The sequence below is a fragment of the Giraffa tippelskirchi genome, chromosome 11 (assembly GCF_054371585.1).
Source record: "Giraffa tippelskirchi isolate mGirTip1 chromosome 11, T2T-mGirTip1v1.2.pri, whole genome shotgun sequence".
Classification (NCBI taxonomy): domain Eukaryota; kingdom Metazoa; phylum Chordata; class Mammalia; order Artiodactyla; family Giraffidae; genus Giraffa; species Giraffa tippelskirchi.
In genome coordinates this window covers 143,420,135-143,445,310 of record NC_137285.1, presented here as the reverse complement: position 1 = coordinate 143,445,310, position 25,176 = coordinate 143,420,135, and the positions used below count along the sequence as shown (strand labels likewise).

The 25,176-nt window shown below is 48.2% G+C and overlaps 2 long non-coding RNA genes across 3 annotated transcripts in view; one reads left to right on the top strand and one right to left on the bottom strand.

Moving 5' to 3' along the window:
* LOC145527288 (uncharacterized) overlaps positions 1-9,381 on the bottom strand; it is a 35,319-nt gene extending 25,938 nt beyond the window's left edge. Inside the window, exon 1 of the long non-coding RNA XR_014069640.1 lies at positions 9,026-9,381. This is a non-coding gene — a long non-coding RNA (uncharacterized LOC145527288). The remainder of the gene's footprint in view (positions 1-9,025) is intronic.
* On the top strand, positions 300-6,413 carry LOC145527287 (uncharacterized). Of its 2 annotated transcripts, XR_014069639.1 has the most exons (5): positions 300-357; positions 743-822; positions 1,060-1,821; positions 5,156-5,295; positions 6,089-6,413. It is a non-coding gene; the product is annotated as an uncharacterized LOC145527287 (long non-coding RNA). The 2 variants fall into 2 exon arrangements; XR_014069638.1 differs by lacking the exons at positions 5,156-5,295; positions 6,089-6,413 and adding an exon at positions 2,233-2,482.
* Positions 9,382-25,176: the final 15,795 nt, after the last annotated feature.

Here is a 25,176-nt window from a genome sequence, read left to right as displayed (position 1 = left end):
TGGGTTGCCATTGCTGTCTCCAAAGTCGCTTCAGTCGTGTCCCATTCTTTGCAACCCTGTGAACCGTAGCCTGCCAGGCTCTTCTGTCCATGGGATTCTCCGGGCGAGAATACTGGAGTGACTCCTAAAGGGCAAGAATTATTCAACTTTCTCTGAGCAACAGTAATGAGATTGCATAAATTACAGGATGCGTGGACTCTGACCCGTTGCTTTAGCGATGAGGTCAAAAGAGACCAAGTGAATCACAAAGGCCATGAGGTTAGGGCAGCAGAGCCTGGACTGGAACCCAACTGCCCCCTGGTTCAATCAGGCTGTCCGATCATGGGGTGTCTGAAGGCTGGGGAGTCAGATAAGAGAGTACCATTCTTACTGCTGAGGAAGGCTACTAGTACTCAAGACCTCACCTTCTAGAAAAGAGAGGGAGATGTTTTTCTAATTTGTGTCAGGAGCTAGAGCCTGGAGGGAGAGTCAGTTTATGCCAGCTCACAGGCCAGGTTAAGGAATGAGCTCATTGATTTCTGTCCCCAAATATCCAGATCACCAGACACACAGGTGGTGGGGGTGGTTAGCTTATAAAAGTCTGAGAGCTCAGATATCCGTAGGCTAACATAGAGCAGGAGAACTTCTCTTGCCTTGGTGGAAGTGGTCAAAGAAATGTTTTCAGGGAGGGATAGTGGCTAATTTGCTCTTTCCTTTTCTCTTACGTCACCTCCCTGAACCATTTTTGTTTCCTAAATCTAAGTGAATTCAAGACAGAAAACTAAGTAGAAGCAAATCACCCTCATAGTGAATTGGGATCCTAACTGCTGCCCCAGAGTGAGGGTAGGTGAAGCCACTCCCTGCAAAGCCACTCCCTTCTCAGACTTGATCATTCCTAATAGCTAAGATATGGTGGTCTGGGTAAGGCCTATAAATCTGGGACCTGACAACCCAAACATAATCAGCCTATGGGCTTCTAAGAGTATGAACTGCCCATAAAAACCTGGCCTTGTCCCCAAACATTACCAAGTCCTTGGAACTAAAACCTGGATCTTAACAGATGAGTTTTTTTCTTTTCAGCTGATACATCCATACCCGTTGACATGCTCATATAAACTCATGGATGAAAGTGTTCCTGGTGTAGTGGGACACAAGACACAGAAGTCTGCAACAAGCAAAGGAAGCCTATGGTGGCTTGTTGGTCATGCAAGGGCTACAAGTTCATAAGAACTCAGGATGGGTGTAAGTCTTACTGAGAGAAGAATGGGCTGCTAAAGGCCTCTTTCATCTTTTGAACTGTGAGTGCCATGGTGGCAAGCAGAATCCAGATCTCTGAATCTGCTGAGCCTAGAATATGGTTTTTCCAGTAGTCACGTATGGATGTGAGAGTTGGACCATAAAGAAGGCTGAGTGCCAAAGAATTGATGCTTTGAGCTGTGGTGTTGGAGAAGACTCTTGAGAGTCCCTTGGACAGCAAGAAGATCAAACCAGTCAATCCTAAAGGAAATCAACCCTGAGTATTCGTTGGAAGGACTGATGCTGAAGCTGAAGCTTCAATACTTTTGCCCCCTGATGGGAAGAGCCGACTCATTGGAAAAGACCCTAATGCTGGGAAAGATTGAAGGCAGGAGGAGAGGGGGACAACAGAGGATGAGATGGTTGGATGGCATCACCAACTCAGTGGACATGAGTTTGAGCAAACTCCAGGTGATAATGAAGGATGGGGAAGCCTGGCATGCTGCAGTCCATGGGATCCCAGAGTCAGACATCACTGAGCAACTAAACAACAAAGTATATGGACTACCAGACCCTCCACAATGTTGATGAGGCCATGGGGACTGGGTAAGTTATAACTTTCTTCTGTTCTCTATTAGAGAATGAGGTCATTGAAAATCAAGACCTGGATGAGGAGTAGATGGTCATACTTGCCCCAAGGAATCACTGAGGGACTCTCACAATGTCCAAGGAGGAGTCTGAACATGTGGCCCAGTGGAAAGGAGGAAACTTGAGTCTTGCCCTTTGGCTCCAGTGAGTCAAATGCAGATGATCTTCTTATACCCAGACTCTTGAGGTCCAGACTTGTCTAGGTATTGACTGGGACCCTTTCTTCTTACCTGGACACCTCCACTTTTAGGACTGGGAGCTGGGAGAAAAGGGTTAGTGGGCTTTGAACTGAAGGGAAAGGTCCAGGGAAGATCCCAGGCCTGTCCCTTGCTTGGCAGGGTCAATGACAATAGTTCCTTTGACTTTCAGTAGGGGAAGAAGAGGGAAAGTAGATTTTACCCAGAATCTCTCAAGAGGAGTCCCTGAGTACATATCTGAAAAGGTCTAAGAACAACTCCACTAGCTTCACAACAGGAAGAATCTACCCAGGAAAGAAACTCATATAGTGGAGATGCCATCCCACACTAGGCCATGAGAAGATGCTTCCCAAGTCACTTTTCTGATGCTTCCGTGGGCCCATCAGTGGCCAGAGGTATAATAATAAAGATAACAATAAAAATAATAGTAATAGATCCTTTGCTATGTGCCAAAACCTTTGCAAATAACTCAATAAATTATAATAACTCTTTGTGGTGAATACTATTATTACTCTCATTTGGTCCTATCACTTCATGGCAAATAGATGGGGAAACAATGGAAACAGTGAGAGACTTTATTTTCTTGGGCTTCAAAATCTCTGCCGTTGGTGACTGCAGCCATGAAATTAAAAGACGCTTGCTCCTTGGAAGAAAAACTATGACCAACCTAGAGAGCATATTAAAAAGCAGAGACTTTACTTTGCCAACAAGGGTCCGTCTAGTCAAAGCAATGGTTTTTCCAGTAGTCATGTATGGATGTGAGAGTTGGACTATAAAGAAAGCTGAGCACCGAAGAATTGATGCTTTTGAACTGTGGAGTTGGAAAAGACTGTTGAGAGTCCCTTGGACTGCAAGGAGATCCAACCAGTCCATCTTAAAGGAAATCAGTCCTGAATATTCATTGGAAGGACTGATGTTGAAGCTGAAACTCCAATACTTTGGCCACCTGATGGGAAGAACTGATTCATAGGAAAAGACCCTGATGCTGGGAAAGATTGAAAGCAGGAGGAGAAGGGGATGACAGAAGATGGGATGGTTGGATGACATCACTGACTTGATGGACATGAGTTTGAGTAAGCTCCAGGAGTTGGTGATGGACAGGGAAGCCTGGTGTGCTGTGCAGTCCATGGGGTCACAAAGAGTCGGATATGAATGAGTGACTGAACTGAATGTAAGTGTCAAGAAACCAAAACTTAGAAAGTTTAAATAACTTATGAAAAGTCATATAATCAACGAAATACAGGTGCCAAGATATGTTTGAACCCAGGTCTGTTTGGCTGCAAACCCTAACTACTCGCTGTTATACTCAGGACACTGTGAGAGTCTAGCCTACCAGAGCCCTGCGTCTACCTCTACAGTTGAGTGAGGTGAGACAGGAAGGCACAGTTTAAAAAAAAGTTAACATCTTCTGTGCACACTCATGTGCAGATTCATGTATCATGAACACAGAGTGTGTTTAGATAAGCTACTTCTCCTTTCATTCTCCATACATTAGACATTATAATGTGAACACTCTCGCTTTGGGGGGCTTCCCAGGTGGTGCAGTGGTAAAGAATCCACCTGCCAATGGAGGAGATGCAGGTTCTATCCCTGGGTCGGGAAGATCCCCTGGAAAAGGAAATGGCAACCCACTCCAGTATTCTTGCCTGGAAAATTCCATGGACAGAGGAGCCTGGCGGGCTGGAGTTCATGGGGTTGCAGACAGCTGGACATGACTGAGCATACACACACTCCCACTTTTTAGATGAAGTAAGCAGGTCACAAAGAAGCTAAATAATTTGTCCAAGATCATACATCCACTTGATTTCTTGAATCTATGTGGTTTGATGCCAAATCCATGGCTCTTTCACTAAAATATACTGTCATAATAATCAGATGTACTCAGAGTCAGCTAGCATTTATTATGCACCCACCACAGGTTAAACAATGTGCTAGGCTCTTTCACAAACAGTAAGTAGTTATTCATTGATTGGTCTTCCAGTCCACTAAGTTGGGCTGTAGCTGCAGCAGCCTCCTAGTCAAGGTTATATAAAAGAATAAATCAGAGTAATTCCTTTTCTTCTCTTCTCTAGGTATTCTCAGTAGCTAAGTCCAAGCTAAATATTTCACAAAAGGGTGCTGTTGTCACCTGAAGGACCAGGGGAAAAAGAAAAACTGGATTAAGGTTGAAAAACTCAAGTCTCAAAGTCCCCGATCCAATGATGGGGGGTCAGTAGTGTCTGTTCTCTTTGCTGGATGCATTTCTAATGCCATCCTATTCCCATTCTAGTCCACCCTACATTTCTGAGGTGCTCTCTAGCTTCGCTCATTCAAGGTTAAGAAGCAGGGAGGCAGTTGATGATGGAAGGAAAACTTCCCTTGCTTCTAGAGTCCATCAGGAATTTAGGTCTGTCTTCCTTTTGACCCTTTGAGCCTCGAACTCTAATTCTTCCATGTCAACATCAATTGAATGTATGACCAAAGTCATTGCTAAGCACCAGTCACACTAGCCCAAGAGATCCCTGAGCTGACTTTGGAGCAGTGGTGAGGTAAATAATAATTGATTAAATACTAAATAATAGCAAAATTACTCACGAAGCAAGCTAAGTATTTTTTCATTTGATTGTAGATGGTGAAACCTGATTACATATCAGGCAGAAGATCTGCTTGATGGAGCCAAGCTCCAAAGTGGTGGGTGGATAGATGCTTCATTTCCAAGGCCTGGGCTCTAACCCAAGGCATCAGCAGATCAGGGAGATATCAGCAGATGAATTCTGTCTTCAAAGCTGTGACACTCTCACCAGCAAGTGGTGGGCTTTTCGCAGAGTGAGACTTGGTTAGAGAAGAAGGAAACCCCAATGGAGGAAAAATTAAGGCTAGTGGAGTGTTTTTTTGGTTTTTGTTTTTTTGCTGCAGGTGGGTTATTTGCTTGATGAGGGAAAATGAGCAACAGTGCTCTCAGTCTAGGATCTGGGTGACTTCTTGCCTAGGCTGGCTTCATGGGTGTGCAACTTGTATAGACACACATGAAGGGCCATGTGCTTGGTTTAATCCTCTGCTGTCATTGTCCTAAAATTCTTAATAATCATATCTTTGAACTTGTGTTTTGTAAGCAGAGTCTGTTGTGGGCCAATGGAGAAAGCATGAGTAGAGAAGACACGCACCATTTATATGTTCACTATTCCTCACTGCCCCCGTGAGGTTGGCAGTTCCCCCAAGAGCACAGAATTCCAGTGGGAGCCCAGTGAGATGCAAAGTAAGTCAAAGGTGGGTCTGTGGGAAAGGCGGGGGGGGGGCCCACGGACAACATCAAGAGGTCCTGCTGTTGGAACCAGAACATGCTTAACTGTAGAAATAAAGCAGCGGGGTTATATGAAACACTGATGACCAAGGAACCGTCCCTTATCAGTTCTTATTCGTGTTCCTTCCCTCTGTTTGCCAACCACCTATGCTGAAAAGGAGGCACGGGAGGAAAGCGAGGACTAGAGCAGTGCACAGTTGCCTCTCCTTCCAGTCCTTCCTTCCTCGTCATTAAGCTGAAGTCAGAGATGCTGGTAGAACATTCACATGTTAGAAGTCAGATGAAAGCAGTTGAGTTCACTTTGTTCAACGTGTCCAGTGTCCTAGTAAGAACTAAACACATGTGCAGGTATGACCTATGAAATACAAGTTGTGTGATTTCAGTGATTCTGCAAATGAATAAAATGCTCTTATATTTGCATTTAAAACTAGCATTGCGCAGTATAAAGCTAGATGGTAAATTTCATGCTAATGAAAATTTTTATTTTTATTTAGCATGACATGAAACTAGCAAATAAAAAACATTACAAGAGAGAGACTCAAGGAAAAAAGCTTTATATTTTAGTACCTTTAATAACACTTTTTTCCTGCGTTTTTGAACGAGGGGCCCTACAATTTTTTACTGGGCCCCATGAATTATGTTGCTGGCCCTGCTCCTACCCTTATTTTTCTTATGAGAAACACAGGCAAAGCACCAGGGCTAATTCAAGGCAATGAATGGAAAACTTGGACTTGATTCTTCTCCTAAGCAGGTGGGCATCCGTGTGCAGTAACAGTGGTCTCCAACGTCGAGCGCAGGGAGAACTGACACTCCTGAATGAATATGAGGAAACCCCAGGCAAATTCAGGTTCACCACATATACTCAGGGACGTCAGATCCACCCCTAAACCGGAAGTGGTATTTCTCCGTTGGCGTCTTCACACGTGACCGAGCTGAAGAGAGTCCGCTCTTTTGTGTGCTGTCCGTGAGCTCACGGGTGGAGAGGACTCTGCATGTGCACAAATGCACACACGTGCACGTGTGGGTGTGTCGTGGTTGGCCTTGACACACATTGTACATGTACATTGCACATAAGTGTTTGCATGTGATGTGGGCTTGGGCACCTCATAGAACCTAAGAGAGGTGGTTTTTACATGGGTCTCGGGGCGGGGGTGGGGGTGGGGAGGACTGGCTGACTGACAGAACGCCTTTAAGGCTTGGGTGAACACGGTCCTTCTGGAACTTGGTCCTCAAGAGACCACAGCTGAGAGTGGAGAGCTATCTGGTGGGTTTGGGGGGCTGGTGGGGAGACACATGGCTCTATTTCCAAGACCAGTTTTTCCTGTAACCACTCTCCTCTCCCTTTATATCACAAGAAGACAAACACCTGTTGACTTAAAGAACAGAAGAATTTTCGATTTCCTTCTGAAAGAAGTGACACATGCAACCCTACCGCCTCCGAGGCTGTGAAAGACTATTTCCTTCCACCACTGGACAAAAAAACGAGCAGACAGCCTCATGAACGAGGCCCTTGAGTGACGTGGAGAGCGGGTGTCAGGCCCGCTGACCTCTTTTCACTCGGCACCAGCGAGTCCAGAAGGATGGGGTCGCCATCCACTTGCTCTCTTTAGCTGGCTGGTGCTTCTTCCCCACAGCAGGCTTAGTGCCCGTCCGTGTCCCCATCTCATGTCCCACCCCATCTCTACGCCTTCAAGAGGTGGCAAGGGCACTGCTGATTCTAACTTCCAAGCGCACATTCCCCAGTCTCCCACCCCCTCTGCTGAAAGAGATTCACTTCTCATGAGAATCTGGTGAGCCCACCAGCACCCCCAGGAGGAAAAAGTCACCAACTCACTTCTTTAGAAGCACATCCACCCCCACCCCGCCTCCCGCTGGGTGGTCTTGACCACCACCAGCCCACCAAAGAATCACTGTCTTTTATAGTTTCCATACTTCCAAGTGCATTTTAACCAGGCATTCAAATGGCACCCCCACGTCTATGTTTAAAGGCTGTGGTGGGGGGACTCCCCGCCCCCACCCCCCTCAGAAGAGACCTGTGTTCCACCTCCCAGAAGTGGCTGCTCACCAGAATGGAGGTGATTCAGCTTTCCTAGAAGATCATTTGCAGGGGAAAATACAGTACTACTGCTCAGAGTGCTGCCTGCTTCCAGAGATTTAAAAACAAAACAAAACAAAAAAACCCTGCTCTCAGACACATGGAATTCCCATTGACGGGATCTGACCAACACCAGGCGCTGAATTTTTCCCATTAAACTTAAAGCTCAGGATGAAAGGCGTGGGGGTGGGTGGGAGAAGGGGTCCCGCTTCGGCCTTTTCAGCCCTCTGGAGGATGTGAACTCTGCCCACCCCCTGCCAAGGTCAAACGACTGACGTGCAAAAAGTCCCCTGTCTCTGTCCCTCCACTTCCCTTGCCCAAGCTCTCCCTCCTCACAAAGAAGGACTCTCTTTGCCACAACACAATGAAGCCCCCGTGGATTTACCCAGATTAGAGAACCCCTTGAAGTCTCTGTCAGAATTAATCTTCTCAAGAGAAACACTTGTTGGTCACCACCTTGCTTTGTGCGGCCGCGGGGAAACCAGGGCTCCGCGGGGGACACCGGCCTCTGATCCCCCATCTCCACAGGGCACCGGGCAGGGCGCGCTCCCTCACCTCACGGGACGCCCCCTACACACCCCGCAGCACCACCGCCCACACCCTGCAGGCCCGCGCCCACTCCAAGCTGGGCCCATCCCAGCACCAGCCCCCCCAGAGCCCGGAGGCCAGCGCCGCGGCTTCCCAGGCGGTGACAGGCCCTGGCCGAGCGCCAGCCTCCGCCGCCGCCGCCGCCGCCGCCGCCGCCGCCCCCGCGGTTTAACCCTCCACCCTGCGGAGTTCAGCCTCTCCGGGCTTCAGGCTGCAAAGTTTGCCAGGCGCTTTTTCCGGCGGTTTTCCTCCACACAACCGGCCCTAAGAAATCCTGCACAGAGATTTCCCTCTACAGGTGGTTGTGAGCTGTAGCAGTTTTTACTCTTGCAATAGAAACGTGGTGGTTTGGGGTGTTTTTCTTTCTTTAATTTCATTTTACCTGCTATTCAGGATTTTTTTTTTAAATTATTTTGCCGGCCTCCACTAAAGACGCAGCATTTCTCCAAATAATGGGATTAGAGATTAAATTTTTTATGCAAGAAATGTTACTACTACCATCACCACCACCGTGCCCTGACTCTCTCCATCTCCCCACTCTCCCCCACTTTGCTCTGACTTCATGAAGCCTTTTCTGAACTAAAACTGCATGTGCAAAATAATGACAAGAATGAAGACAGTAGTGAATGAGAATCAACCCCAAATATGACAAAGTGGACAAACTGCCCACTACAGAATCCCCCTGCATGCCCCCCCCACCACAAAACATCCGAGTGGGAGAAAGGAGACAGCATCCCCTCCCCAGTTTGACACCACAGAACTGTCTTCCAACTGGCATGCCTCCTGCAAAAACCACACACACACACACACACACACACACACACACACCCAAGCCCAGGAAAGCCTGCTCAAGAAGTCTAGTCGATTTGTAGGAACATAATTGTTCAGTGAAACAGACAGTAATCATGGCCAGTCATACAGCTCTACTCCTCCAAACATCCACCAACTGACATCATAAACTTTGCAAAAGCCAAACACAAGGCAGTGCATGGTATAACCTACCTTGGCGAGCTCCTTCACTTTTTGTGCAAATGTTTTCCCCTCCGCACGCTTTATAGAGATTTCTAGGGAAATTTGGAAAGGCTGCTGAGGGGGTGGGAGAGGTGAGGGAATGAGGGTAATATAAATAAGGAAGCGTTTTAAATGCACCACGCAAAAAAAAAAAAAAAAAAAAAGCTCGGGGTTTCACGTTCTGTGTCTGCACTCTTCCCGGAGCAAAGCAAAACAGTTCGCATTCAGTGCCAGACTTGGAGGGAGAGGGAGAAGAGAGAGGGAGGGGGGGAGAAGGAGAGGAGAGCGGGAGGGGAGAGTTAGAAAGAGGGTGGGGGAGACTGGAGGAGAAGAAGAGAAAGAAAGGAAATGAGGGAGAGATAGAGGGAGAGGAGAGGCGAGGTAAGCGAGGAGGGAGGGGAAGAGAGAGAGAGAAGAAAGGAGGGGAGCCGGAGGAGAGAGAGGAGGCAGCCCCCCTCCCACGCTCCCACCCCCACACATTCAGGCACCTCCTGAGTAACTGATCAGAGCAAGAACTCATCACCCACGTTTGAAAACCCCGTTTGGGGACTAAGTCCCGATGCACACACACTCGGGGGCTATATATAGACAGACCCTAATGATATGCATTGCATTCTGAGCGTAAATGTGTGTGTGTGGATTACATACGGTTCCTTTGACAGGTATGATTTTTAATTTTTTTTTCTTTTTTTCTCTCTCTCTTTTTTTGCACTGCAGTGCGTCTGATTATATGTTTGGATTTTCTTTTTCCCTTTTTTTTTTTTGCATCAGGAAAACGTGCCTCAATTTTGAGGGTGTTCGGGAAGAATGGTGGGGGGTCTCAACGCCTACCAAGCCTTGGCTTGTTTCCCCCTGCAAAGCTGGGATATTTGCAGAGTTGGGGCTGTTTGAAAAGGCTCCAGCTCTGGCTCAGTGTAGCACGCCCAGTTCCAGCAGTGTGTGCTATTGACCTGCATTGACGTCAGTGCGTCATTAGGTCTCCCTTAGAAACACTGACTTTCAAAAATAGTATCAAATTAATTCAGTTGGAGCCTGGTGAAGAAAGGCTACTAGCTGGAATCAGCCATAAAACTCCAGAATTTTCAGCCCCAGATCTCTTCTTTTTCTAGGAGCCAAATAGAAATCAGATTGTATGGAAAATGCCATTGATGGGATTTTTTTTCCCCTTAAGAAAAGGGACCAAATTAGATTGCAAAAACCCAGAACTGCTTTTTTTTCTTTCCTCTTTTTTTCTGATCTAAAAATAACCCCTTGCTTGAGCTGACTGCGGTATCTTTTGTGTTGCAGCTCTCTGCTTTTAGCAGTGTGGTCCTGGTGAAGGGTGGAACACAGTGCAGATATCGATCTATTGATATTTGCAAAGCCAGGAATTAATTTTAATAAAAACGGTTGCGACTCATCGGGGTGGTGGGTAATAGAGAAGAGGGGACGCCCTGGGAAGATGTATGCCATTCACACTTTTTCGTTTCATTTTTTTCCCAATTCATCTTTTAAAGATATAATTCCCACCCCACGTGTCTCACGTGGCCTGTGACCAGCACATGCAACCCCCATTCATACAAACACAAAGCACCAGGGCATTCACACTTAGTAGACACAGTACATTCATAAGCAAAGGCTCTGGGATCTTCCTTCCTCTCCTGGTTGCTTGGCAGAAAAGGCATAGCAGCCCACCAAAACAGGTTTCAATTTAATTAGGGGGGACTTAAATATTCAACCTGATAATTAGATTATGTTATTAAAATCTGCATGTATTAAAAATCTGCCTTTTTTTGTGTGTGGGGGGAGCCACCACCCTCTTCACATAGTTCACAGTACAGTTCTAACTGTACTATTTTATAACTGTACATTTTTCTACATACCTATGAATTATATACAGGAATATAGAGAGTGCCTCCCCCATAGAAGCAAGTTGGGTGACAGGTGTCACTCTCAAAACTTTGGGGAGGGGGGATATTGGATTTCTCTATTTTCAGAGAAGGCAATTTATGGAGGCCATTGCCCACATTTCTTGCTTCCCAATCCTCTCCCCTTGACCCTCTCTCCTTGCATTGGTGCCTCTGACCCATTCAGTCTTTAGCCTCTGCTGAGACTGTTAATGAGGGGACTAATTAGGCCCATTGTGTACAGGGGCCCTCTTGGGAAGCATTTAGATGACAAGGGTTGTGGGGGGTTTTGGGTGGAGGACAAACATCCATAATGTATTGAAATTAAGACTTAAAATTAAGAGGACCTTTAATTTTTTGGATACACCCACAAAATCAGTCTTCCCATGCCTCATCACCCAATCATTTGTGCTTATCACTATTTCCTAAAAGAATGAGGCCCTTCCCTTCACTCCCTGAAATCTAGTTGAGAGAGAGACAGGGGTAAGATATTGTCATCCTCAAAATGTTCAGACAAGGACAGAAAATGCATAATTTTATTATGCCAGGCTAGTAGGTCAGGGGAGTGGAGGGCAGAGAAAACCAAACCCCATCTGGCCCTTGTCAGACCCAAGGAGAAGCCCTGAGGGCTAGTAGGGCCAGAGTTTATCTAAGGACAGTTTCTGGGGTTTGGAGGAACCTTCAACTGATGACAGACTGACCACATGGTTTTCCTTGTCTTTCCCCCTCTCTCCTCTCAGGGAGGGCAAGGCAAGTGCCTATCACCATAGCAACAGGGAGGGGCTACGAGAAAACCCAGCGTTCCTCTCTGCCCCTAACCCAGCACAGTCTGTAGACTGTGGTAAAGACACTGATCGGTGGATGCTTCCAGCCAACCAGGCACCTGCAAACCACTACCCCAGCTTGCAAGGGCTCCCAGACACCCTTCATCACAAATGCATTCATTCACAGAAATCTACAGCCATTCATGCACCTGCACGCTGCGACATTCATTCATATTTTAGCCACAGCTGCAGCCACACATTTGTCTGCAAAGGCTGAGCAAGTGTGCACAGCAGAAAAGTGTTTTTAGAAGGCTGCCTTCCACCCCTCCCTTCTTGTGCACAGACACACACACATACACACACACACACCCTCACTGTTGGCCCTGCTTCCTTCTCCTTGAAAAGAACACATTTCTGCCACAGAAAGTGGAAGTGAAGTCGCTCAGTGGTGGCTGACTCATTGTGACCCCGTGAACTGTAGCCCACCAGGCTCCTCTGTCCATAGGACTCTTCAGGCAAGAATACTGGAGTGGGGTTGCCATTTCCTTCTCCAGGGGATCTTCCCAACCCAGGGATAGAATCCGGGTCTCCTGAATTGTAGGCAGACACTTTACCCTCTGAGCCATCTGCCATACAGACAGTTGAATCCCCAGTGTGTATAAAGACCTACTGACCTCACCCATGATTAGATCATGGACGAGATGCCCAAGTGCTGGCAGAGGTGCAGATGTTTAGGTGGATGAGGGGGGGGCCAGTTCTTTTCCTGGCCTGGTTTTCCTCCCTTGGCAGCCTGGTGGACAAAGAGAGGGCCAAGGGAGGGGCTTGCAGTGTGCCCAAGATTGCACAGTGCCCCACTTGGCCCGTTCAGATCTTGTCCTTCGGGAAGAGGTGAGAGTTGTGGAGAGCTGTCAAGTCCTGCAGGAGCCAAGACTTGGCATTCCCAGGCCCTGGGAATCTCTGTGGATCTGGACACTGAGGTTGGGGAGCTGGGGATTCTCCATTTGTCCCTCCAGAGCCGCTTGGGAATTCCTTCATTCTCTTCTGTGCCTCTGGAGGTTGACCTCCATGAACTCTAGGTGTCTGGTTCAACCAATGGGGGGACACTGCCAGGGAAGTCTGAAGACAGGAGGGTAGCGCCAGCTTCCTCTGGGCCAAGCTATGGGTTGTCTGTGGCTGTGTTCCTCTTCTGCAGCGCAAAAGTCCCTGGATCCATGTTCCTTATTGGTTCCTATTGGCTACTGTAAAACATCTCCCATCAGAATGCTGGGTAAATAGTGTTTGCTTTATGCACATAGAACAAGGTGAGCTTTTTCAGTTAAGTTCCTTAAAGGACAGATGTTGCAGGAGATATTTCAGCAGAGCAGTTAAGGAGGGTTCTGGAAGTGGACCATTAGCTTAGCTGTTTAGCTGCCTTGTGATCATGGGCAAGTTACTTAATTTCTCTAAGCTTCAGTTTCCTCCCCTGTAAATTGGTAATAGTAATGATAACAGTACCCTGCTCTTAGAATTGTTATAAGGACTGTTAAAGGTATGTGAAAATGTGTAATGCACTGCCTGGCCCAGAGTTAACCCATACTAAATCTTCGGTTGTTGTTGTTGTTCAGTCACTAACTTGTGTCCGACTCTTTGTGACCCCATGGACTGCAGCATGCCAGGCTTCCCTGCCCTTCACTATCTCCTAGAGTTTGCTCAAACTCATGTCCATTGAGTTGGTGATATCATCTAACCATCCCATCCTCTGTCACTCCCTTCTCCTCCTGCCCTCAATTTTCCCCAGCATCAGGATCTTTTCCAGTAAGTCGGCTCTTCAAATTAGGTGGCCAAAGTATTGGAGCTTCAGCTTCAGCATCAGTCCTTCCAATGAATACTCAGGGTTGATTTCCTTTAGGATTGACTGGTCTGATCTTCTTGCAGTCCAAGGGACTCTCAAGAGTCTTCTCCAGCACCACAATTCAAAAGTATCAATTCTTTGGCGCTCAGCCTTCTTTATGGCCCAACTCTCACATCTGTATGTGACTACTGAAAAAACCATAACTTTGACTGTATGGACTTTTGTCAGTAAAACGCTGTCTAGGTTTGTCATAACTTAGATATCCCCAACTGAATGCAGAGTTCCAGAGAACAGCAAGGAAAGATAAGAAGGCCTTCTTAAATGAACAATGGAAAGAAATAAAGGAAAACAATACAATGGCAAAGACTAGATATCTCTTCCGGGCTTCCCCAGTGGCTCCGCGGTAAAGAATCCTCTTATTTTCTCAGCCATTTGCAAGGCCTCCTCAGACAACCCACTTTGGCTTCTTACATTTCTTTTTCTTGGGGGTGTGTTACGAACCTCCATCCATAGTTCTTCAAACACTCTATCAGATCTAATCGCTTGAATCTATTTGTCACTTCCACTATATAATCATAAGGGATTTGATTTAGATCATACCTGAATGGTCTAGTGGTTTACCCTACTTTCTTCCAGGTAAGCCTGAATTTTGAAACAAAGAGCTGATGATCTGAGCCACAGTCAGCTCCAGGTCTTGTTTTTGCTGACCGTATAGAGCTCTTCCATCTTCGGCTGCAAAGAATATAATCAATCTGATTTTGGTGTCGATCATCTGGTGGTGTCCCTGTGTAGAGTTGTCTCTTGTGTTGTTGGAAGAGGGTGTTTGCTATGACCAGTGCGTTCCCTTGGAAACTCTGTTAGCCTTTGCCCTGCTTCATTTTGTACTCTAAGGCCAAGCTTGCCAATTACTCCGGGTATCTCCTGATTTCCTCCTTTTGCGTTCCAATCCCTATGATGAAAAGGACATTTTTTTCTTTTGGTGTTAGTTCTAGAAAGTCTTGTAGGTCTTCATAGAATCATTCAACTTCATTTCCTTCAGCAGCAGTGGTTGGGGCACAGACTTGGATTACTGTTGAATGTGTTATTGAATGGTTTGCCTTGAAAATGAACCGAGATCATTCCGTTGTTTTTGAGATTGCACCCAAGTACTGCATTTTGAACTCTTTTGTTGACTGTGAGGGCTACTCCATTTCTTCTAAGGGATTCTGTCCACAGTAGTAGATATAATGGTCATCTGAATTAAATTCACCCATTCCCATCATTTTAGTTCACTGATTCCTAAAATGTTGATGTCCACTCTTGCCATCTCCTGTGTGATCATATCCAATTTACCTTGATTCATAGATCTAATATTCCAGGTTCTTTTGCAATAATGCTCTTAACAGCATCAGACTCTACTTTCACCACCAGACGCATCCACAACTGAGTGTCGTTTCTGCTTTGGCCCAGTCCCTTCATTCTTTCTGGAGCTATTTGTCCGCTCTTCCCCAGTAGCATATTTAACATCTACATCAAACCAGTCAATCCTAAAGGAAATCAGTCCTGCATATTCATTGGAAGGACTGATGCTGAAGCAGAAACTCCCAATACTTTGGCCACCTGATGAGAAGAGCTGACTCACTAGAAAAGACCCTGATGCTGGGAAAGACTGAAGGCAGGAGGAGAAGGGGATGACAGAGGATGAGATGGTGGGATGGCACCACTAACTCAATGGACATGAGTTTGAGCAAGCTCCTGGAGCTGGTGACGGACAGGGAAGCCTGGTGTGCTGCAGTACATGGGGTTGCAAAGAGTTGGACACGACTGTAACTGAACTTGGAGAAGGCAATGGCAACCCACTGCAGTACTCTTGCCTGGAAAATCCCATGAACAGAGGAGCCTGGTAGGCTGCAGTCCATGGGATCACTAAGAGTTGGACACGACTGAGCGACTTCACTTTCAACTGATCTGGGGGACTCATCTTTGGTTGTCATATCTTCTTACCATTTCATACTGGAGTAGTTTGCCATTAGCTTCTCCAGTGAACCATGTTTTGTTAGAACTTTCCACCATGACCCATCTATCTTGGGTGGCCCTGCACGGTGTGTCTCATAGCTTCACTGAGTTACACAAGGCTGTGATCCATGTGATCATTTTTGTGAGCTTTCAGGGATTGTGGTTTTCATTCTGGAGGCTGTGGGATTGTAGTTATTGCTTCTTCTGTCTGCCCTCTGATGGATGAGGATAAGAGGCTTGTGCAAGCTTCCTGATGGGAGGGACTGGCTATGTGGAAAACTGAGTCTTGCTCCAGTGGCAGGACCATGCTCAGTAATCCAATAAGCTGCTGATGGGTGGGCTGTACTCCTTCCCTGTTAGTTGTTTGGATGGAGGTGACCCAGTCCTGGAGTCTAAAGGCTCTATGGTAGGGCTAATGGTGCCCACCAAGAGGACTTTCGGCAACATTCACCTCCTAGGTATTCAACTATTCAGACTATAAGCATGCATTCTACAGATGACCATCTATGGAGCATCTAGTACTTTCAAAGTTTTGGGTCCCCGGCCAACAGTAAGACATCCATTTTATATCATGACCTGAAGATAACATACACAAAGCTAAAAGATAATGCCTAGCCTTTCGATGCACTTTCAATGCACTCTGATATTCCTTCTTTTGTTCTATCTCATCACACACACACACACACACACACACACACACAATGTGGGTATCAACTCATCAATGGAGAGAAACTGATTGGGTGTATCTTCCAGGGATGAATGTTCTTTGAAGGTGACGGACTAGATAGAGACCATATTTTCATGTCTTCTAAATAGGTGTAGTTACATTAATGCAGAAAAAGTCAGTTAGAGATACTCTATAGAATCTGAAATTCCCACAGTGAGTATCTGAGTGGACCTACATGTATAGAAGCCAGGTGCTGGGGAAAGGGAGCCAATGTATAAAACATGGTGCTTGCCTTTCAGGAGCTTATAGCTGAGCAACAAGATTCACCCACTCATTTACTCATTTAACAAATCAAGCACCTACTATATGCTAGGTAGCACTGTTCTGCATCAGTGAACAAGTTCCTGACCTCACCAAGCTTATCTTCTCATGAGAGTGACTCACAATAAATGAATAAATAACCAAAGAAGCATTGCTGAAAGTGGCAATGGCTCTTTAGAAAAGGTGAGGGGACTTCCCTGGAAGCCCAGTGGTTAAGAATCTGCCTGCCAATGCAGGGGACATGGGTTCGATCCTTAAGTCTGGGAAGATTCCACATGCCTGCAGGGCAGCCAAGCCTAGGAGCCATAACTACTGAAGCCCACGTGTCCTAGAGCCGGCGCTCCGCGACAGGAGAAGCCACCGCAGCAAGAAGTCTGCGTACTGCAAATGGAGAAGAGCCCCCACTTGCGGCAACTAGAGAATGCCCGTGCACAGCAACGAAGACCCAGCACGGCCGAAAGTAAATAAATAAATAGAGAGAGAAAGAAAGAAAAAGTAAGGAAATGGAGAGTGACTGACAGGAAGGCCTGTTTCAGATAAGGCCATCAGGGAAACCTCTAAGGAGAAGGTATTTGACCACAGACATGAAATTTGACAGCAAACCCTGTACGTTCCAAAAGAAACGCACTTCATTAAGAGGGACCAATGAGGAGGGGAGCAGTTTGGGAGGGACGCTCAAGAGGGAGCTGATCTATGTATATTTACAGCTGATTCACACTGTTGTATACCAGAAACTAACACAACATTGTAAAGCAATTATCTTCCAATTAAAACATTCTATGACAAACCATAATGGAACAGAATATTAAAGAAGGAAGTGTATAACTGAAGCACTTTGCTGGATAACAGAAATTAACAACATTGTAAATCAACTATACTTCAATAAAAATAAATAAAAAAAAAAAGAGAGGGTCAACCAGAACCTTCAGAAAGGCTCTGAAGCAGAAATGGAATAGTCCAGAAATAGGAAGACCAAGGTAGCTAGAGATCATGAGCCTGCGAAAGATAGATGGGGCCAGATGACATAGGGTCCTGAAGGCCATGTTAATTTTGAATTACATCTGAAAGTGATGGGAGGCCATTGCAGGGGTTGGGGCAGAAGAGTAACACGACCTGGTTTACATTTTAAAACATCACACCTGCTGCTGTGTAGAAAGCTGACTGAAGAAGGCAAGGGGAAAGCCAGGGGACTTGGGTCAGGAGGCTATCATGGCACTGAGACAAGAGATGACCGTGGCTTGGATGAGACTGACATTCATGGAGTGGCAAGAAGTGACTGGATCAGCAGTACATTTGAAAGTTGCTGCCTCTCCATATGCATAATACGGCGTAGAACGTGAGGTGCCAAGATAGAGTACACTGTGTTGTGGGAACTCAGACGAAAATTACATCTGGCTGTGGGATGAGCTGGCACTTCAGCTGTGTCTTCAAGGATGAGTGGGTAGAAATGGCGAGGGAGGAGAGGACATTCCAAAGAAAGGGAAAAGCAGATGAGTAAAGGCACAAAAGCAAGCAAGCAGGAGGCATGCTTGGGGCCCAGCAGCAGTTGTGAGTGAGCATGAGTGATAGTTGCTCAGTCGTGTCTGACTGTGACCCCCCCGAATTGTAGCCCGCCAGGCTCCTCCATCCATGCAATTCCCAGGCAAGGATACTGGAGTAGGTTGCCATTTCCTTCTCCAAGCTGTGGATTATAATGCGCCTCAAAGAGGAGAATAGGATGTTAAGATTACAGGTACGTTTAGGATAAATCACAGAGAGCCTACAGTGGCATGTGAGTTTGGGCAATGGAGAGTCACAGCATGTTCCTTAGGAGGGTTTTATGGGATCAGAGCTGGGCTTTAGAGCCTATTGGGTAATTAGCAGCTGCAAGGGAACCTGGAAGTTTCTGCTTTGGGCCTCTGTACATTCATTCGTTGAGGCCATCTTCAACTTTCTTTAACCCTAAATCTTTTGTTCCAGCCAGACCAGCCTTCTACCTGACCAGTGGGCTGCCCACAACCATGCCTTCCTCCCTGCTTTTATTTAGGTAGTTCTCAGCACCAAGGACATCTTGCCTAGCTCCTGTCCATTTATTCAAAACCTCCCCCATTCTTCTCTGGTTCATTGGCCTCTATTGTTCCCTCCCTTCTATCAAAGCACTTGTCTACAGCACTCATGTTGGTTCTTAACTTCATATACACACATTCCTTAAGTATGTATTTCAAGAACATAGGACTTTCCTTTTGAGATGTAAACTCAAGGTCAAGGACATTAGCTGGCATTCCCTTTGTTTACTCCACACTGCCTGGCACTCAGTAGCCATTCAATTATATTGACCACTCTCATACCTAATACACCCCACTCCAGTACTCTTTTGCCTGGAAAATCCCATGGATGGAGGAGCCTGGAAGGCTTCAGTCCATGGGGTTGCTAAGAGTCGGACACGACTGAGCTACTTCACTTTCGCTTTTCCCTTTCATGCACTGGAGAAGGAAATGGCAACCCACTCCAGTATTCTTGCCTGGAGAATCCCAGGGATGGCAGAGCCTGGTGGGCTGCCGTCTATGGGGTCGCACAGAGTCGGACACGACTGAAGCGACTTAGCAGCAGCAGCAGCAGCATACCTAATACAGTGAGTGCTGAGAGACAATAGGCCTTCTCAAGAGCCATGAGTAGAAAGGCAATAGTCCAGATACACTGACATCTAAACACATAGCCCAAGGGGACCCCTCTTCTTGTCTCCAAATGTCAATGTCTTCCATTCCCTGGCCATTCAGAAACGAAACCACTACGAACTGGACACTCCTAGGTTTTGCCTTCTATAAAGAACCATCCTGGGAAATTACCCTTGCTCTAAATAATATTATACACATTCAAGAGAACACACCAAACCACGGTTTTCCACGGGGAAACGGAAGTGGATCCGGGTCAGACGCAGGGCCCTCTCCCACTCCGGCGCTTGCTGGCTTCCTGTATCTTACTCCCCAACTCTGGACCACATCATCCATCGCTTTTTCCTGAGATTGTGTACTTACTTGAGGGGCTTCCACTTGGAGCCACTCTCCCACCCCGTTTCACCGGCCATTGGAACCAGCAAGCAGCAAGACACAAGTTTCAGGACGGCAACAAGGGTGCGTGGACTCTCTCAACACCTGACACCGGGCAGGAACATGGGTCACTTAAGGACACAAGGCAAAGGCACAGATGATGGGTTTCTTTCTCCGTTGCTGTGGACAACATTCGGTGCTTAGCCTGTCCTTGGCCTCCACTGCTCCATGGTTCTTTCTAGATGCTTCCCCTGCCACTTCTGGGAGGGGCACGGGGCCACGGGGAGTCAGCGAGGTCACCGACCCGGGAAGGAAGAAGATACCAGACTCTCGTCCCGTGGACTGAGCTCGCTGCTCGGCACTGTATCCAGCATGCCAGGGCACCTGACGCAACCGAGCCAAGAGTCTGGGTGGTCGCGACCAATCCAGGCGGTGATGCTTCGGCGTCGGCGCAGTGATGGAGGTCTAACAGGGCAATGCCCGCCCGCTCATTTCAAAACCTCGTCTCCCTGCCCTTCCCAAGGCCAGCTTAGGTTTAAATCGGGGAACCATCTCGTCACTAAGAGCCCCCTTACTCTGCCTCCTCTTTCATTCCTGAAACTCAGGGGTTTGGAGAGGAGGGATGGGAGACCTCCTTTCACAGAGTTCCACCCTCCTCCCCCAAATCTAGGTTAGCCGGGAGGTCAGCAACCCTGGCCTCCAACTTCAGGACGGAGAAGGGCGCCCAGGTGCGGGGGCCGGGGGCAGGGGCGCGGCTGCAGGAGGCGACTCGCCGCCCGACCGCCCCCGCAGCCGCGGCCGCCCTCCCAAGCGTGGGCGCTGGGCTGCGGCGGCGGCCGGGCGGAGCCAGCCGGTCACGCGGGCCGCACGCGGCGCTGCGCCGCGGGCACGTGAGGGGGCGGGGCCTGCGCCCAGGATCCCCTCTCGCGGCTGCTTGCGTAGGAGCGCGGCGCCCGCCCCTCCCGTCGCCGCCGCCCCCGCGCCGCTGCGCGCGCCGCCTCCGCCCCGAGAGCTCCCGCGCGGGGGCGGGCGGCGGAGCCCGGGGAGCGGGCGCCAGGCGACGAGGAGCCGGGGGCGAGGCGGGGGGGATGGGGAAGGAGGTGCGGGGGCAGGGCTGGCGCCCAGGGCTGAACGACTGCCTCCCTCTGGGCCAACCCCGTCCCCCAGGCCCCCCAGAGCCTCTCCCGGACACTCTGGGTTTTTTTCCCTAGGGTTGGGGCTAGGAGAAGCTGGGATGAGGAATTACAGCGGCGGGCGGGCTGGTGGCGGCGAGGGAGGCAGTCGATGCGAGGACCCCCCCCCCCCACACACACAACTTCCCAGCCCTTTCCCTCCATCCACCCACGCGCGCGCGCTCTCCCGGCGCTGATGATGTCCTGCCCGCTCCGCTGCTCTGGCTCAGCTCGTGACTCTGCTTCGTGCTGGCAAAATTCCGCAGCGTGCGCTTGGGGGGGCGGGGGCGGGAAGGTTGGCTCCCAGCCTTAACCCCTTGAGCTGGCCACCCTCGGGCCTCCCCGACTGCCAGGCACCCCACTTACCTGCCCCCTCCCACACTAGGTCATTCCCAGGCCCAGCCGCCCGTGTCGCCAGCCATCCTGCAGGACACTCCATCCTGCACCTGCTTGCCCTCAATAGCATTGAAATCTCCCATCGCTTCCTCCGGGCGCCCCCACCTCCGGCCCCCACCTCTAGAGTCCCTGTGGGTGCAGGCAGCGGACGGGAGCGGGGGTGACACACAGACTGTACACAGGGCCCCTTCGGTGTACACCCCACTTGGAACAGGGCAGTGGAAAAACAAACAGGAGCTTCGCAGGAGATGGAGCCTAAACACCAGCTCATTTCACCCGCCCCTTGTTGATCACCCAAGCACGTGCCCGCCCCCAGGGTAAATATTGTGGTTTGCTTCCATTCAGTTCCCAAGAAGACGCATTCGCTGCCCCTGGTAACTGGGTAGCAAGGCCTGGCCCAGGTCTGTCTCCTCTGGGTTACTGTGCGTCTGACGCAGGAGCTGAGATAAGATGGTGTGTGTTGGACACACAGGTAGGGTGAGAAATAAATATTGTGAAAAGCAAGAGATACTCAGAGATCAGACCCTGTGCTCTCCCAGTTGGGAATGCCCTGCAGTGGAAGGTGTGGGCTCACTTAGAGGGCGGGACTGTGTGGGAGGTGTTTTCGCCCCTCCCCTAGCCAGAGGTTGTTTTGGATGCTGCCCTAAAAGACATTCGTGGGGCCCCCTCTTAACAGTTTGCAGGTCCCTGGGGCTGAAGTTTCACCAGGAGAGAGGCAGCAGGGCTGGGGTTGAGATTCCAGGTTCCAGCCATAGCTGCTAAGAACTTGACCTGGATAGGTTCTTGAAAACTGCTTTGCCGACAAGCTCTATCAAGCCCCAAAAGAGATGTCTGAGTGGAAGGCTCAGCGTCCACTGGGCCCTCCTCTGCTCCAGCCTGCTGGGGTTGTTGAATCTGGTTGCCTTGGACATCAGGAACTTGAGAACGCCCTTCAGAAGGCCTCTATCCTCCCAGTCATGCTCCTCCGAATTCCTATTCTTCAGGATGGTGGTTTCATACAGTTCAGCTGCAGCTTGTTCTATGATTTGTCACCTGGTATCACCTTGAAAGTGGGGATTTATGTGCAAACATGCAAAAGGCCTCAGGAGAAGGCTTCATTCCTAGGGGAGGAAAGGGCAGTACAGAACTTTAGGATCCTTTGACCGTTTATTCATGTTTCTTGGTGGTTTACTGTGTTCCACGCCTTGTGCAAGGCACTGGGGAAACCTAGTTAAAGTGATGTGGCCTCTGTCAGGGAGGAGTTTTGTGTCCATTGAGAAGACAGTAAATGATTGTATTACAGTGAAATAATTGATACAACTGGATTGCTCATGAGATGCAATGATAATATAGGGGATGCGGCTGCTGAAATCTGCCCTGGGAAGTGTATCTGATCTGTCAGCTTGGGCTACATTGAGCTGCAGTAACAAATGACTTCAGTGACTCAAGTAGCTAAAAACAAACAAGGTATTATTTACTTGCATGCCTGTCCATCAGAGATCTACTTCATATCTGTGGTTCTGCTTCATAGTCCCTTCATTCTGGAACCAAGGGTAAAAGTGCTTGTCCCTACATGAGTCTGGCTGGTCTTGATGGCAGAGCCGTGCAATGCCTTCTGCTCTAGAGTAGTATATAACAGTCTCACTAATGCTGCATTGACCAAAGCAAGGCATGTGAGTAAGTTGGCCATAAATAGAGTAGAAAGTATTATCTTTCTACAGGGTCAGGCCAGTGTGGGAGGGGTGGGGAATATATGGACCAATAATACAATCTCCTATGGCTTTCTGCAGGTGGTGATGCTTGGACTGATTGCAAAAGTAGATTAGAACTTGGGCAGGTAAGCAGACAAAGCAGGGGAGGATATTCCTGTAGAGAGAACCTCATTGGCCACAGTCATGGAGACATGAAACTGCCTGGTCCGACAACTTTGCCCCCTCAGTCTGTGTAGTGTGGTGCGGTATCCTTCTTCCACTGTCCCTTTGCATGTATGGATTTCTTTTTAGGGGCTTGCCTCCAGCCCTGTTTCAAAGGGCTGTCACTAGGGGAAGGGTGCTGATTGGTTGTTCTATGTCTTCCTGGAGGAAATGGACCCAGGTTACCCCAAAAGACCCTTTTTTAAGTACTGGGAAGTACTTTTAAAAGTCTTTAAAGTACTGTAAAAGAAAACAACAGCAACAACAAATTGCCATGAGATTCTTGATGCCTTGAAGGCTAGATAGTGATGGATCTGGGCAACTATGCCTAGGGGCTGGGGGCTAACAGAGTGACCCCTGCAGATGGCAAGCCTTGTAAGAGTTCAGCCTTTGTTCATGGAGGAGTTCCAGGAGATGTCTCTAGATGGTTCTGATAGTCACCTGAGTCACTGCCACCCTGGCTGTGTCTCTTGGTAAGCCTGATCAATAAAGACCTCATCCCACTCACTTCTTTCATTTTCTATCCTGATTTAGGTGTTAAAAGAGGGACAACTGTAAACCAAGATGTCTAGGTGGCAAATGCAGGTTATTGATGTGTCGAACAATTAGTTAGACCTTTTGTAGTGGTTTGGCTCTTCCTTCCTGGTGCTGTAAATGCCTGAAGGGCAGTGCTCATGGCCTGATGCTTCCCACCGCCCTGTATCCCCTAGAGCAGTATTTTCCTGAGGACCAGAGTCACCCAAGGGAGATTTGTAACTGAGTTGTTAAGTTGGAAGGCAACTCTTCTAAACAGAGTCAGGAATGTTTCAGTTGCAAGTAACTGAAAATTCAGCCTAACTGGCTTAATCTAAAAAGGATTTTTTTTTTTTAGTTCATTTAACTGGAAAGTCCATAGGGCAGAGTCACCCTCAGCTGTGGCTTCATGTATGGGCTTAAAGCGGACATCTGGTTTCACTCTCTCTCCCTGTCTGTGTGTGCTAAATGATAAATCACTTCAGTCATGTCTGACTCTCTGCAACCATATGAACTGTAGCCCACTAGGCTTCTCTGTCCATGGGATTCTCCAGGAAAGAATAGTGGGGTGGGATGCCATGCCCTCCAGGGGATCTTCCCCACCCAGGAATAGAACCCATGTCTCTTATGTCTCCTGCATTGGCAGGTGGGTTCTTTACTACTAGTGCCACCTGGGAAGCCCCTCTCCATGTCTAGGTTCTGCTTTCTCCTTGGCTGGCTCCTTTCTCATATAGGCTCCTTCAGTCTAGCTGTCAGGTGCTTCCAGACTTTCCAATCTTGCACCTGCCTGGATACAAGCCCATTGGGAAAGCACATCGTTACGTCTCCCAGCAATCCTGGCACAGGTATTTTCTGAACAAATTGTGATTTGGAGACCGTGATGCTCCACTGATAAAAGGCCAAAGGCGTGTATATTGTGGGTGAGTTTCCCCACTCAAAGCCCAGGACTGAGAGATGGAGAGGAGATGGCTTACAGGAGGCATGAAAAGGTGGTGACAAAAGGAAACATGAATAACGGTGGGTGACAAAAACAGCAGATATTCAGTTCACTAATAGTATCTGTCAGCCATTGTTACAATAATATAATGCTGTATAACAAACCATCCCTAAACTCAGTGGCTTACGCTATTTAGTATTAAGTTTTTTCTCACTCATGGGTTTGTGAGGTGTTTGGGATGGAGGAGACCTGTGTTCAATCCCTGGGTTGGGAAGATCCCCTGGAGAAGGAAATGACAACCCACTCTAGTATTCTTGCCTGGGAAATCCCATGGACAGAGCCTGGCAGGCTACTGCCCATGGGGTTGCAAGAGTCGGACATGACTGAGCAACTAACACACACACACACACACACACACACACACACATCATTTCTGCTTCAGGCTGCAGGTTGACCAAGTTTGGCCCCAGGACGATTACTGGATTCAGGTCTGGTCTATTTTCTCTCATCTTCCTGGGAACCAGGGCTTCCCTGGTGGCTTAGGTGGTAAAGTATTTGCCTGCAGTGCAGGATATCTGGCTTTGATCCCTGGGTCAGGAAGATCCCCTGGAGAAGAGAATGGCAACTCACTCCAGTTTTCTTGCCTGGAGAATTCCATGGACAGAGGAGCCTGGCGGGCTACAGTCCATGGGGTCGCAAGAGTTGGACACGACTTAATGACTAAACCACCACCAGCAGCTGG